The sequence below is a fragment of the Mirounga angustirostris genome, unplaced genomic scaffold, assembly GCF_029215605.1.
Source record: "Mirounga angustirostris isolate CCGP_5_RB_7025 unplaced genomic scaffold, mMirAng1.0.hap1 SCAF_3, whole genome shotgun sequence".
NCBI classification, from domain to species: Eukaryota; Metazoa; Chordata; class Mammalia; order Carnivora; family Phocidae; genus Mirounga; species Mirounga angustirostris.
The window spans coordinates 32,882,346-32,898,974 of record NW_026991711.1 but is presented as its reverse complement, the minus strand read 5'-3'; the positions used below and the strand labels follow the sequence as shown (position 1 = coordinate 32,898,974).

The 16,629-nt window shown below is 40.3% G+C and overlaps 1 protein-coding gene across 6 annotated transcripts in view; it reads right to left on the bottom strand.

The window, feature by feature from the left end:
• KLF12 (KLF transcription factor 12) overlaps positions 1-16,629 on the bottom strand; it is a 522,975-nt gene that overhangs the window by 102,200 nt on the left and 404,146 nt on the right. The gene's annotated exons all lie outside the window — the stretch shown is intronic.

Here is a 16,629-nt window from a genome sequence, read left to right as displayed (position 1 = left end):
ACTCCCGGGGGGAGAGAGACAATGGTTGACCCAGGTGCGGTTTTTTTTTTTCCTGGCTCTCATTCAGAATGGATGCCCTGTCCCCATGCAACCCCACAAAAAGTGATCTCTCCTTCTGTTCATCCTATCCAAGAGTCAACAACAGGCTTCCTGGCCACACACAGTTTTGGTGAAAAGGGCCTAAGTCAGGAACGGGAGCTTTTTGCAGATTCCTATGCATAGAGCTGCAGGGTGAGTATTGTTAACCCCACTTTACAGATGAGAAAACTGAGGTTCAGTGTAGTAAAGTAACTTGCCCAGTGTCAGAAAAAAAGGTGTATTTGGCTCCAAATCCAGTGCTTTTCAATATGCTGCAGTGGAATGTATAATTCTTTTCCCATGTACACTTTGTCACATCCTCAAAGTTGGTTCTACTTTCTCAGGTACTCCCAAATCATTCATTTCTTACTTCTATTATATCATCTATCGTAATATGTCATAAGATTTTATTCAGTATCCTTGGAGCCTAGAATAAGTATCAAACAAATGCTTATACGAATCAGTGAAACACACACACACACACACACACGGAATCACTAAGCTCTATAACTGAGTATACAAGTGATGCCTACATGGGAGAACTAGCTTGAACTGGACCCAACAATTTTCGTCAACTCTGAAATAAATGCTATCTATATGGGTCCTTTCAGGATCAAGTGACCCTTTCAGAAGGGAGTGAATAGCACAGACCAGTTAAATCGAGAAATACTGATGCACTAACTGTGGGCCACAGAAAGCTCCAGGTTACTCTGAAAGGGCTCCTTTCAAGTAGAAGCCTACTGAGTGGATTAACCCAAAACCTCAACCTCTGACTCATTCTAGACGTCCTACAGAGATAAAAATCTTCATATGCAGGTAGGTGTCTACTGACCCAAGTTGAACAGAAATTTAAAGAAACAAAAATCAGCAAAACCCTTAACAATCTTTGTAAGATTATCTCCTACATAGTATATCAATGCAACTATTAACAGCTTTTATTTACATGTCCTCCCTATGTGTTTGTGAATTCACATCAGGAGCACGGGTTCTAACAAGCTGAGCTTGATATAAGTCATGTCTTCAAAAACACATCCGTCTTTGGGGCACTGAGCTCAGCTGGTAGACTCTTTGTCACCAACAGGCATCTCCTAGTCCTCTCTGCTGTCACTCTGGAACCAGCTACCAAGAGTGTAAGGCCTAGGAAGGAAAGAATAGCGGGTTTTCTTAGTTGAAGGATGGATGTGGAAGTGTCCTATGTGTATGCCTCCCTTAGCCATTCTAGATAGAGAGGAAGGGGACCCATAGCTGGGATGAGCCTGGAAAGTAAGTAAGTAGAGACAAGGAGTGGACGAGAGCCTCCAGTCTCTTCTCAGGAAGGATGGTAGAGTTCGAATGGCCCACCATGGGGACAGTTTATTGTCTCGGGTGCTCTCTGGATTTCCTTGTACACCCAGAGTAGGCACTTAATGTTCTCTAATTCCTGCCTCACAATTATAATAGTCTTACTTTTCCTTCCATTTTGGCTGTTTAATAACGGCATTTATGTCCTTTCCACTTGAAAATCTATAGCAGAGAGTGGCTCTTCCAGGCTAAATCCAGTCTGTGGCCTGTTTTTTGTGCAACCTTAGAAGCTTAGAGTGGTTTTACACTTGGTACATGGTTGGAAAAAAATCAAGAGGACTATTGCACGGCATGTGAAAATTACATGAAATTCAAATTTTAGCGTCCATAAATACATTTTTGTTGGAACATGAGTCTCCATATTGTTTAAGGCTGTCATCCAGTGATGCAGAATTGAGCACTGTAACAGAGAACGTCTGGCCTGCAATGTCTACAAATTTACTATCTGGCCCTTTACAGAAAGTTTACTGACCCCTGCTGTAAGGGGTCACCTGAGCCTTCTGCAGGGTTCCTGATGATGTTAACTTATTGAATTGGGGATGGGTGGGTGAGGGAATATTTTGGCTATAGAATAACCACTTATTCTCCACTTAGGACCCCAACTAAAATCCTAACAGCCCACTCAGTAATAAACACACATGATATTTCATGTCAAATTCTTTAAATTGAGAGTTCTGGAGTGAGTGACTCTCTGAAAAGGCTCACTCAATCCGATCTGAGTTTTAAAAATATCTTTAGGATTGGGACTGTCTCTATATACTTTTATTAATGAGGCAATAGGGGCAAGCAATATTGTGCTTAAGTTTTTATGGATAGTAAAAAGAAAGTATACCTTTTTATAAGAAATTTTCAAGGAAAATTCACTTATCGCTCAGACAATTAAGTTTACTCTTATCTGGTAACCAAAAGAACAACGATTCTACACAGTGATGGAGGCTCCTCCCCAAGGCCTTTTAATACAGTCGTGTTACAAGGTCACTGTGAATCATGACGAGTTACTATTCTACTGAGTCTGGGAAGGAAGGCACAGGGAGGGGAGGATCAGAAAGTAGCTTAGCTGTATGGCATCGTTTCTAACATGGATATTTCCGGGTGTGGGGCACAGGGGAAGGAGGAACTGATGATACGGATTTCTGTGAGTCCTGTGGAGCAGGAAAACTTAGTGCAAAATTGGAGAAGTATTCTGTGAGGTAGAATCCAGGGCAATAAGCAATCAGGAAAGACGAGGCTGGGTGAAATGAGTGAAGTGGGTCGAAAGGCACAGAAAAATGAAGTCATGGGGATATAATGGAACAGCAGGGTGACTATAGTTAGTAACACTGTACTATATATTTGAAAGTTGCTAAGAGAGTAGATCTTAATGAAAAGTTCTCATCACACACAAAAGATCATCTGTTGGGGTACCTGGGTGGCTCAGTCGTTAAGTGTCTGCCTTCGGCTCCGGTCGTGATCCCAGGGTCCTGGGATTGAGCCCTCCATCGGGCTCCCTGCTCCGCGGGAAGCCTGCTTCTCCCTCTCGCACTCCCCCTGCTTGTGTTCCCTCTCTCACTGTCTCCCTCTCTGTCAAATAAATAAAATCTTTAAAAAAAAAATCATCTGTATCTGTGTTGACAGATGTTACCTACACTTACTGTAGGGATCATTTCACAACCTATACAAATATTGAATCATGTTGTACACCTGAAACTGATTAAATGTTCTATGTCGGTTATATCTTGATAAAAAAAAGATAGACAAGGAATAGGTCTCAAAACTACCAGAAGCAGACATGTCCCTACTCTTGAATAAAACCAATGAAAATAATAAATAAGCTTGTAAGTTATTAAGGGGCTAGGCGACAAATGAAGGCATATAATGAAGAATGCAAACCTTTTCCATTAGAGAGCGACGAGGGAGAAAGCATATCAGAAAAGAGTAAACTTAATTGTCTGAGTGATAAGTGAATTTTCCTCGAAAACGTCTTATAAAAAGGTATACTTTCTTCTTAATATCCATGAAAACTTAAGCATACTATTCCTTGCCCCTACTCCCTCATTAATAAAACTGGAGTTTGGGTATTCTCTCCCCACGCTTAAAAAAAAGAGGAAAAAAGAAAATGATTATCTTCAAATCTCTCTTCAAAATTAGAGGCTGAACTATTAGGGGTTGGGGGAGGAGATGGCTACCCTGACCAGACACGGAGCTAACCTCTGCCCTTCGCTCAAGAGAGACCGAGGGTTTGATTATACCTGCCCACTGCCTAGCATCTTATTTAAAAAAAAAAAAAATCAATAAATGCTCCTTTTGGACTAATCAAGTTCTAGAAGTGGAGAGAAGAACAATTTTAGTGGCCACTGCATTGTATGAAACTATACATTGTATTTTATGCTTGTGCTTTAGAGCAATTTAAAGGATACAATCTTAGAAACAAATTAGGATAAAAGAAACTTTCTGATGTGAGTAAAAACTTATTAAAATGATAAATACATTTGTAAGATGTATTGTAGTATGCATAAACGAGCCCTGAAAGGATATAACAGGCAGACAGAATCTTTCTTCTATCCTGTCTTCTTTCCTTTAAAATCTTCCTAGAAAATAAACTAAATTTAATGTTAAGAAGTCAGCGTGGTAGGTACAGAATGGTAAGTGTATTTTCCAAGACAACTTTCCTATGCAAAGAGTTGGCTTGGACTCCTCCTATGAGAGGAGTCAGGCATCTCCCAGTCTGTGCTTCTACTGCCCACAGCTGCCCGCATTGGGCTGAATGACGGTAACAGTAAACACGATTTCCAGTCATTTCTTCAGGAATTGTGAATTGTCCTTCAACGCATTTGAATTAGATTTCTGCAAATGTGTTATTCAAATCTGTTTTCCCTAGAAATAATCTGAAAATAAAAATAGCATGCTCACCTTTCCTTCCTTTTGTCTAATTCACAAGTACACTTAGAATCCCTGGTGGCAAAATCTCTGAAAGCGTAGTTAATGTTTTTCAAAGTAACGGGAAGTTTTGTCTCCACCATCGGATCATTTTTGATTTTTGTTTCTTCTACTAATCCCATGAAATAATGAAATGATAGAAAATGGTATCGTATATGTCTTTACCAATAAGTCTTAGTAGGTGATGTTTCTTGGCTAAATTGAGACATTAAGTTGCTAGTGTCTAAGAAAAACCGAAGAACAAAACCTGGGTAATTAATTGGTAGCTTAATCCCACGCCATACCTTGGGGAGCAGTTTGCTAACTTGTAGGTCTTCGGTTTTGAAGTGTGAAGTTCTCCATGTCCCATGACAAATCCAAGCCATTTCCACACTTTGTGTTTAAAAAAAAAAAAAAAGAATCTGGCCATTTTTGGGCACAATCTGTCCTCCTCTGTTCTTTAAAAAACCTGGACTACACTATGAGAGCCTCTGAAAAAGGAAAATGTTAACCAAAACTAATAGCAAGAGCTTCTTTTTTTTTAAGTGGAACAGTCCTATAAAGATGAAAAAGAGAGAGAGAGAAAAGGACAAACGAGGAGGTTTGTAAAGTTTTGTTCTGAAACACTTTTTAACTGCACTTTCGGGGTTCAAGTTAAATATAATTTTTTATGCATAATTGCCTCTGTGGGGTGTGTGTGTGTGTGTGTGTGTGTGTGCACGGGCATTATTTAAACAGAAGTCTAATTAAGTGTCCTGAGAAAATGAAAACTCACGCCAGGGTTTTTTTCCCTTGCAACAGTCAACAAACTGATTTATTATGAGAACCCCTGTCTCTTTCAATCTTGGTTAAAGAAAAGGATTAAGAGTCACTAAATGCATTTCCATGACATTTACTCAGCAGAAGCATAATAAAGTCTAAAGAAAACACCAGGTATTGAATGGATTCCCAAAACCCACGAAACAAAAATAACTTTTTCAGGTACCTCCCATCTTACCATCTGAAATGCTGAAAGGTAAATGTGTACTGAGACAAAAGACAGGTGCCCTTTCATATTAAAATGACGTGTGAGCAATACGCAGAAGAGGAATGTGCCGTTTGAAAAAGTCTGGGTCAAACAAAACAGCCATGTTCTCACATCAGCTTCTCTCTAATATTTTCTCAAGCAACTGAAAAGGAACACCTTTTGCAACAGGAAGCACAGGCATTTTTTTCGGTTCAGAAGTGCATTTCTGAAATGTGTCCCTGTTTAACTTTTATAAAGTTATGGGGCCCCAGACGCTGACAAATGAGCTTCATTACACTCAAGGCTCAACATATTTGCTGTGACAATCTGTTTCACTTGAGGAATGGTATTTGCATATGGGGGGGGGGTGGACCAGAATCAAGATTCCTATCTTGTCTTCTGGTTTCTGTTCCATTAGTTCATAAAAGTTCACACTATTTTAGATCTGGGAGGAAATTAGGTACTTTCAAGACGAGGAAACAGAAACCTAGAGCTGAGATTACACAGCCCCTGACTTGTCCTCAGGGTAGACTGGGTTGCCTTCTCTCTTGGTGGTGTTAAGGTGGCATAAAATAGCACACAGGCTTTGAGATCAGGCAGAAAGCCTGGTCAAACACTGGCTCGGTCATCCACTTGCAATTAGATCTCAGGCTCAAGTGTTCAGCTTTCTGAAGCACCGTTTCCCCATCTGTAAAATGGACACACTATTCCTACACTTGTGAAACTAAGAAGTTCACATGGCCCGTGCCTAAGAAATGACAGGTGCTCAATGAAAGAATATTTAATTTTATAGTTATGAAATTTAAGATTTTTCTGTTTTTTCTAAGAAAAATAGTTTAAAAAAATAGATCCTGTTTGCTATTAGAAAAAAAAGAATTAAGGGATTTCTGGTAATTGGATGTCAATCTTGATCTTGATTTTCCTAACATTTTAAGTATAAAACTACTGGATAGGCCAAAGAGAACAATGTAGTATTATATTATTTGTTGGATCCATTTGATCTTGTCAAGTCAATCAAACATGTAATCAATATGTTAGTCTCTGCTCCCCTGAATTGTCTGGGCTGAATTAACTGTCTTCCTCATGATGTGTAAATGAGACCAAGTGGATTTGTTCTTTCTTCCCCATGCAATTCCATAATGGCTATCTTTGATAAAAACAATATTTGCCAAAGCATATAGCACTTTTGTGCACTGCACTTCATTCTAAGAGCTTTATGGATATGAACTTTACCAATTCCCAATGAAGTAGTTGCAGTAACCAACCCCACTTCACTTCAACCCCAGTTGGTATGCGGTCGAGGTGGGATATGAACCCTGGGAGTCAGACACGAGAGCTCTCAGTTGGAACCTCTCCTCTATATTGCCTCCTGACACTTCAAGTCACTGCTTTAATAAACCAGGCTATCTGGTTAGAGCTAGAGAAGTAGGCTGAAAACGTGAATTAGTACTTACAGGACAGACAATGTGTTAACAGAGAGACTAGCCCGTCTCATGTAGGAATCAAGTATAAGTGAACTAAAATATCCTATAATAAAAACATACTTCACTGAAAGCAAAAAGTTCAAGGTCTAAGGGTAATACTTTCTTTGGCTCTTCTGAATTTCTATTTCCATGTCATGACAATATTTATTTTCCTATGTTTCTGGTTATATTTTCCTTTTCGTTTCTTTTGCAGAGCATTCTTCCTTTACCTGTCACATAAATGTTTACCAAGACTTTGACTTTGACTTCTCCTCACCTGCCTGTGTTCTCCTTGGCTCCCATGGCTTCCACCACAACTTGTAAGGAAAAGATTCCTAAGAACTGACACCTCCGTCTCTCTCCTAAGCATTAGAGAGAGATCTACCACGGAAGTGGCAGTCCAAAAGCCATCTCATCATGACCAAAACTGTACTCAGCATTTACCACCCGAATAAGACAGGTTTCTCCTTCTGTTTTGCTATCTGGAAAAAAAAGGCAATCCTACCTCCTCAGGTATCAAGCCATGAACTTCTCTAGTTGGGGAGATTTCTTGGACTCCTCACTGTTACTCTCTGCCTGCCCCAACCTGGGCTATTACACCTGCCAGTGCTGCCTTCCAAATATCTGTCCAGCTGTCCTCTCCAGTTTATCGCCCCAGTGGCAGGCGGCCTTTCTTTAGCTTCTTGCCACCTTCCACCGATACCAACTTCTAATGGTTCTGTTTCCCTGTCTCATGTGTTACCCCCTCCAATACCATCTGCACTACATTGGAGGAAAATTTTCTCAAAGACAATCTGATCATGTCGTTCCTTGGTACCCTGGACATACCTGTATTAAACTCTCATCACACCCTACTGTGATTGCTGGTTTTCCTGTCTGCCCGCCCCAGTCAGCAGTTCTGTACTGAGGATGGCTTGGAGCGTTCTTCATCACTGTATCCCCAGGGCCTACACAGCTCGGTGCTAATAAATGCTTGTTGGTTAAATGAATGACACTACTTAAATTCAAATACCTCACATTCTTTTAAAATATAACATGTAACAGTCAAGTTAAGAGTAATCTAGGGGTGCCTGGCTGGCTCAGACAGTGGAGCGTGCGATTCTTGATCTCAGAGGTTGGGGGTTCAAGCCCCACATTGGGTGTAGAGCTTACTTAAAAAAAAAAAAAGAGGGGCTCCTGGGTAGCTCAGTCAGTTAAGCGTCCGACTCTTGGTTTCCGCGCGGGTCATGATCTCAGGGTTGTGAAATCGAGTCCTGCACTGGGCTCCATGCTCAGTGCAGAGACTGTTTGAGATTCTCTCTCTCTCTCTCCCTCTGCTCCTCCCCCTGTTTGTGTGTGCTCTAACATAAATTAAATCTTAAAAAAAAGAGTAATCTATTTTGTGAGGCAGTCTATTGCTAGCATTCTATCCATTCTACCATCTTTTCTATTCTAATGAATTAGAGTATGTATTTTTGGAAAGGAAAATAAATTTTGGAGGTTTTATTTACAACTAGTGCCACTTAAAGGTCTGGTCTGCAAACAAATATCTCATTTTAAACCTTTAAAATTAGTAACATGACATGTGATTGAGCCTTCTATTTTGCTGCTCAAATGAACATTAATTATTTTCATCTTTAAAACAACATATTTACTTTATAATTCTTTTTATTCTTAGTTATGAAGATTTTTATTGAATAATCTTAAGCACGATAAACGTTATTTTTTATATATTCTTTAGGGTTGGACATGTTTTCTGCAAAAATACAGCTCCTTATTATCTTTAACAATTTCACTAAGCCTACAAATTTCATATTAGCAGTAGCTAATTTTGCCATTCAGGACAGGATGACTAAAACTCATAGTCTAGTCATTCTTTGATAGAACTGAAAAAGTACAAGGGCTGGGGATATTATTACCCCACTCCTGCTTACAACACCATTTTGATTGGTATATGGATAAAATAAACCCAAAAGTAAAAGAAGGAAAACAGAACATGGTCATAAGATACCTGGTGTTTTGAACTTTCCACTGTCATTAATGATTTGTGTGCTAACATAAAAAGAATTAGAAGCAAAACTCATTTAGTTATTTATTTAACGGAGGTAATAATTAGTAAGGCTGTTTTAAAAGCCATTACTTTTCTAAAGATATGAAAAAGATGAATTTACTTTTAAAACAAAGTAAATAAGGTAATACTTTTTTTTTTTTTCTTTTGAGAGAGAGAGAGAGAACCTGTGCACACGTGTAGTGGGGGGAGGGACAGAGGGAGAGAGAGAAAATCTTAAGCAGGTTCCATGCCCGGTGCAGAGCCCAACTCGGGGCTCATCACACCCCTGAGATCATGACCTGAGCCAAAATCAAGAGTCGGACACTTAACTGACTGAACCACCCAGGCACGCCAAAATAAGCTTAACACTTTTAAACCCAAATCAAATCAAATATGTACTGCATTGGTACCTGCATTCAGATAATTGTAAACCTCAGGTTCAACATGTTTCTACACAGTAACTCTCTAGGTTAAAGTAACATCCCCATAAATGAAAACAAGGGCAACACTTTCACAGCACTTTGTTTTTCATCCAGATGATTCAGGTTCCTTTTTAGAAAAGGCACTTCAATGCTTGTTTGCGGGGGTAGGTGATGTCCGCCACCTGCAGGCAGGACCCATCAGCCCTTCTGGGCTTTCAAGGCAACGTATATCAAGCTCACTCATAGCTTTCCTATCATGCTGCACATGGTGGATATTTGTAGCCACGGCTGTCTCCCCCACCACATTTAGAACTCCTTGCTGTCTTCATCTGCACGGGGGACCCATTACTATGCAGAAAACCTCACACTGAACGAGCACTCAAGAGCTGCCTATTTAATTATTAATGCTTCTGGTCCTTGTTGTCTCACTGGCTTCCTAACAAAGTAAAATTTTAATAGACTCAGAAGAAAGACCAGTTCACATTAATGAAAAGCTTTAAAAATAGACCATTTAAAGTCCCTTGTTATCTTATTACTTCAAAAGTACCTGAATGACCGTCACTGAACAGGTAGAGACTGCTGGCTAGCCACGCAGAGGAACGTGGCTCGAGTGGAGAGGAGGTGGGCAGGTTCTTAGCAAACTTGTCTGAGACTGGGTGTAGGGACAACGGGACAGGTTCTAGAGAGACTGGAGTTTGAATCCCAGCTCCATTGCTTGTTCACTGCATGAAAATGGGTAAGTGCTCTAAATTTACAGATGCGATTAAAATATGTCAAGCGCTAGAAGAGCTGAGCACCGTGCCCGGGATCTGGCAGGTCCTCAGGAAATGTCAGCTCTCTCCCATCTGTGGTCTCCATGTCTGTTCACAGCATTTCTTACTCCTAAACCACATGTACCAACATCTGCAAAGTCTTCCTCTTCCTTACCCTCATGTCCAATCAGATGGAGGGCCCAATGTTTCCCATACAGCTCCCTTTGTGTTGGGACACAGAAATCCCCAAGTGCTCTAGGGTCATAGAGAGTTCTACCTGCCTGGGGAAGGAGGGTAGTCAGACAGCCTAACAGAACAGGAAACATAGAAACAGTCTGAAAAATCAAGAGAGTTTCTAAAAAAGTAGGAAGAAAGGAGGCCCCTAGGCAGGCCATTTCAGGTCGGCGGGCGGGGGGGGAATGTACGATTGAGCTCCATAGAGTTGAGCACATTTGGAGATTCATGCATTTATATGGCTGAGGAAAGAGGGCAATTGGAATAGGGTCAGCAAAGGAGGTTTAACAGATGAACAGGAGTCAGATGAGAAGAGCCTTGTGCCCAGAGTAGGAAGGTGTCCCCAAATTCCCTGGCCATAATAGAAAGCTCCCACTGTGTTGTTTTGTCCTTTTGCTTCTACCTTTATTATAGGGCTTTGCACACTTGGCCTTTGTTAGGACTATTCATATGAATCTTATCTAGCACACTTATGGACCCGTTCACTGAAGATGGGGGCTTTGCCTCTTTCTTTCTGCCTTCTTCAAGAAAAAATCCGTAATGCCTTAGACGTGGAAAATGCTCAATAAGTATGTGTCTTGTTAAATCTGTCTACACATGAGTTTTTTCAAATGGAAAACTATGTTTTACTAAGTATTTTAAATATATTCCTTTTAAGATTATTTATATCATCATTTTACCAAAATGATGACAAAGAGGACTTATTAAACAACAGTTAGCTTTCACTTAACTTTTTCTGAATTCTAAAAATGTGAAATTAGTAGGGTCTGAAGTACAGAGATGACATGATTATAGATGCTTGTGATGCGTATATACTAAGGGGTGCACACTTTTTTGCCTTGAACCTACTGGTCACAATAACAACATATACCTGTACAAATATTCATACACACACAATTTCAATTCAACACTGAGTCCCTGAGATGGGTGAGTCACTGTATTTACTGGAAATATAAAACCGATGCCCCCTGCGGTAATTACACAACAGTGTGCTGTGTTTATGTTCAAAAATAAAAATGAAACAGAAAACCTGAGATTCACAGAGTGAATTAGCTTGTCTAAGTCTGCCAACCAGCTAGGGACCAAGGGCAGATTCAAACTCTTGTCTGCTGACTTCAATGTGGATCTATTTCTATTACAGTTTTCTATTTCTCAGCAAGTATCAGTATGCTCATACTTATGAGCGGTTTGGCCAAGACTTACCAACAACTTGTTGGGAGAGGATTTTTACCTGAAAAATGCCGGTTTGCTCTTAAGTGATTAATTATCTTGGCATCGCTAAGCCCTGTATTTTATCTAACAACAGATCTAGACAGCGGGCCTGACACAGAGCTTTATACAAGTGAGTGATTTAATGAATGAAGACAGATGTGGAAGTATGAGCAGCACCCGACCACCTGATCGAGCAAGTACAAGCGAAGAAAGGCCACGAACATGCACAGATGTCACAGAGCTCGTGAATTTCTTTGTAGGAATATCATCAAACCATTCCAGAATCTCACCCAGTTAAACAAGGTGTCAAATTAGCAGCAAGAAATGTAGGAATAGCAGCGACAAGCGATAAGGCAAGTAAAAAAGTGAAAAGGCACGGAATCTGCAAGCATTTCGGATGGATGTGTGTGTCTGAACATGCGTGTGTGTGCGCGTGCGGGCACACGTGTGTGTTCCACAAATGCACCATCGTTATCGGATATTAATTACAAAGGTATCATTCCTCCAGGGAAGAGCTAAATCATACATCATTCCCTCCATTTGCAAAAGGTAGGGAAGGACACATTTTAGAGACTTAAATCACAGTTGGTTAATAATTTTAAAGCATCCATATGAGTTAACTTCTTTGATGTATAAAATTCAGGGAGGACTTACTTTTGAGAAAGCCAGATTGATAAGAAATGGGATTGCTTTACAGGTACTAATTTTTAAAATGTAGGCATACAGTTTTCATATGAATGAAAATGAGTATCAGACAACACTGGCTAAACGAGCCTCACAGATTTTTTAGAGAGTAGGCTAGCAAGTTGGAATATAAAATACTCCCAGTCATTAGAAACTGAGTATTTTTATTTGTTAAAATTACTCTTTTAAAAATCTGGTTTTAAATTTATCTTTATGTTGTCTTTTCTGTGTTCATGATTATGGCAGTATTTCGCAGGACATTGATGATCGTTCTGTCATGTCCCACGCACCACCAGAGGGTTCTCGTTGACTTTCAGACCCTCTAAGACGAGACCCAACATCTGGTTGTAGTGCACCATCTAGTGGCCACAGGGATCACTGATGCCTGAATGTTGCTTGCTTGCTCTTCTCCATTTTAGAAATACTGTGACTTATCTTTTTAGAAAATAAGAGAACTGTAAACAGCACTACCAGATTCACAAGACTATGTCCTTCTAAAATTTATGTTGAAGTCATTAATAAGCAACACAATTCTTAAAATGAAATGAGGGAACCTCAGACTACATGCTAGTCATGTGTAACAAAGGTTTAAATGGCCATTAATTTAATTATACTGCATATTCATTTAAATACACGGTACACTGCTCCATGCAGAGGAGACACAATTTATACCAGTGAACAGGAACAATGTACCTGCTAACAACCACGTGTGCAGGGTTGCTGAGATATATTTTTTTTCTTCCTTTCTACCACAGGCAAGTGTTAGTAAAGGCAGTTAAAATCGTTTGGTCAAGTCTTTATGTTATTATCTAAACTGCACGGTCATGACAATACACTTATATCATTTTCAAATTTAAAAAGGCACTCTTTAGCATTTCTCTTTACTCTAAGTTGCTAATATCTAGAGAACGTTCCTCTTTTGCACTTCTCCAAACGTGTTTAATTTACTGTGCAGGTTCTAAATAGATGACTGATCATGTACTAATAAAGCACAAAAGATCAAGTGTTCAAGGTAAAATTAACGTGACTTTATCATGGGGAATTTCTTATTGCTACTTGCTCACCTCCCATGGCGTGAGTACTCCTCATAAGTCATCTGTTATAATCCCAAGCTCTACATTCATTGTTACTGGTCACACACAAATAACTTACTCAAAATGCCTGAAGCAAAGGTATGGCTAAGATACTTACTAAAAGCAAAGCAAGCCAACCTGAATCCCTCTACAACTAGTGTTGATTTCATTTTGAACACAAAATTGAGAAATCTTGCATAGGATTATAAATCAGAAACACGTAAGGGCTCACTTTGAAACAAATTTCATTCTTTCTTTTTAAAAGGACTATTACTTGATAATTTAGGAGGCTATGTCTTACAGAGTAAATATCCCTCTGCTAAGTGGATGAATGGATTTGGCATGTCTTGGTCTGGAGTAGGAATTTCACAAGGAATTTGTTGATGTAGCTGTGAGATCAAGAAAGAGGGACTGGAGGTAGGACAGTTAGGTAGATTTTTAGTTACTGGTTAATGAATTAAGACCCACTTGAATGGAAGTCTCTGGGATCACATCTCAGAGCTTTTTCCTTAAGCCTGTCTTACTTAATACCTGGCAAAAATGGAGAAGCTGAAGGAGAGAGCTAAAATACTAAAAGCAAGGTGGGCGGGGAGAGGTTTCAAAGTCATTTCAACTTATTAGAAGAACAGGTCCAAGTCAATAAAATGGATGTAGAATAATTATTTCCCAGACTTGAAAGGGCATTCGCAGCCCTCAGAATTCCGATTCTGTCCTGCATGTCCCCCACGAGATCATCCGGCCTGCAGTGAAACATGTCCAATGAGAGGAAACGCACTACTCCTGAGGGAGCCGTCCCTGGACGGACAGGTCCAACTACCAACACAACATTGCATGTTGGGGTTTAAAAGGAATCAGTTCTAGGTACAAGGGATGGACTAGATGTAGATCTCAGCTATCTTTGATTTAGAGGACTTAACAGAGTCAACTGCTAAAGGACTTAATACCATTTTCACATTTTAAGAGATGCCCACTAACAAGACCTCTTCCTTCAATTTGTGGTGTGAAAACTTGAGAAGACAGAGTGACATGTTGGAATATATCTAGAAAAACATGGCTAAGAGAACTGAGGGTATGTGATTTGGAGAAATGAAGATGCCAGCAGTTAATGATCGGGTTGTGAGGGGCACCGGGGCCAGGGAGTGAACATAAGAGCTTTGGTTGCATGGATCGTTGGAGCTATTCCATTCAACCAGAAGGTACTGGGAACCAAACAATGCCATACGAGGCAATTCAGTACTGACGAGATGAGGACTCTGCCCTCAGAAACTTCACCCAGCTTGTGTTGCAGAAGAACAAGCTCACTGCCGTGGGAACAATACTTGACCAGGAGCCACCGTTGCACAAAGGGCATAATGACACCTGCAGCCACGGGTGTTGCGAGGATCAAATAAAACCGAAGATGTGTACGTGTGCAGGAAACTGCATCGTCGTGACTTGTTCTTTGTGAGGGATGACACCCAAGGGACTCCCGAAGTTAGCAAACAAAGTAGACTCTGTGGCATGTAAGGTCCGTGCGGACCCTATGAGTCTATGATTTCATCTTATTAGTAACCCAAGCTAATTAATTCTGCTTCAACATTCAAAGTTCATATTGCTTTGAGTTATAACGCATATATCACGTCTGCCCTACTTTCACAGTATATGTTAACTAACCTATAAGATCCAATCCCTTAATGCCATGGGGTTAGATCCTTTACTAGTTCCTAATTAAACCTTTTCCTCTCATCCACTGTTCATCACTGGGATAAATGGAATAAAGGTGTCTCTGTGCCAATGAGGCCAATATGTATTTCAGAAAGTTCAAGGAATAACTCAAAATACATGATGATTTACCGAAGAAAGCGTCCTCTTTTTTTTTTTTTTAAACAGAAATGCTCCCGCTAAAATTGAGTAATATGACCTGATCATACTTACGACTGTGATCTGTGTTCATTATCTACTGACAGGATGGAACATGCTTCTTTGACTCTCATGTTTTTATACTCATTCTTTGCCTAAATGGTAAAGAAATTGATTCAAAAATAGTGCCGAAGAGATAGATGAAAACCTCTGCTGGGGAAGCTCAGAATCAATGGAGAGGCAAGAATCTGGAATTAAGTAGAAAAAGGAAAAGGACTGGGAGCAGGGATGAAAGATGAAGAGGCAGTTTGTAAAACGTGTTGACTTATTAGAAGTATTCGAAGTCTGTTATATGTTAGATGAGCAAAAGTAAACTCCAGGTTCTGCAGTGTTTTTTGACTCCAGACCAGCTTCCTGCACCAGAACCTCATCACAGACACGCACAAACGATGCCCCGTCTTAATGTGTGGAGTCACGGCACCGTCTCTGCAAAGCAGCTGCGAACCTTCTACTAACATGCCTAAGTAGATGGCAATGAAGGCTGGCGTACATGATTTTGCTACCTTGGCCAGGAAATGGTGTTCACAGTGTGGTTATTTTAAGATATTTGAGATGGCAGTACAATTCACATAGCCCAACGGGAGTCTGTTACACTTGAAGTTTCCAGGTAGAGGTAGGGGTTGACATCGGATTCCTGTCAAGGACAGTCACTGGACTCAGCCTGCTGAACCTGTGGCACATCGCTACCAGGAATGACCAGAATGTGTACGAATGAATTTGCCTCTTCTACCTGCTTCCTTGAGCTTCACACACTCCAGTCGCTTTTCCTAGAAAAGGTAGTGTAATTGTGGGGCCCTCTTCCCACCTTCAGTCTCTTCCCAGAGCCTCCCACTGGTGGCTCCCAACAGGACCCAGAAGCCAAGGAAGCCGGGGATGCCGGCTAAGGAACACCACAAGGCATAGGATGGAAGGAGTGGGTAGGGGGCTAAGTAAAGAGTCACTAGGTTATTTCCTGGGTGGCTGGCTGGATGGATGAGTGGGTAGATGAGTACATGGATGGGTATATGGATGGACAGAGGGGTGGATGGATGGGTTGGGGTAGTCTGGATGGTGACAGAGTGAGTAAATCATGTGTGATCTCCATTTCTTTCTCTGTAAACTGAATATTAAAAATCCTCTCTCTCTCTATAAAATGCCAGTGAAAATCAAATGGAATCATATGAAAATATTTTTTTACACTCCTTACAGTGCTATATATATGTCAGTTTTATTTATTTATTTTTTTTCGTTTATTTGTTTGGTTGTTTGGGGGAAGAGACCGAGGGGGAAAAACAGGATTTGAGTGGTGCTTAAAATGCTAACTTTAAGAGGATAAAATAATTTTGTTCAGCTTGTTCTTCAGTGTGCTTTGTGGGCATTTTAGAATCTGAGAAACCAGACAATGGTTAAGTGGCAACACTGATTATAAAAAAGGCTGGATCACTGTGTCCTACCATCGTAAGTGTCCTTAAGACCTAGAAGACGTACTTCATTGGTTGCTAAGGTTCACTAAGACTTAAGCCTTTTTCAGCTGAGAGAGGGGCATGCATTCCCCTCAGACA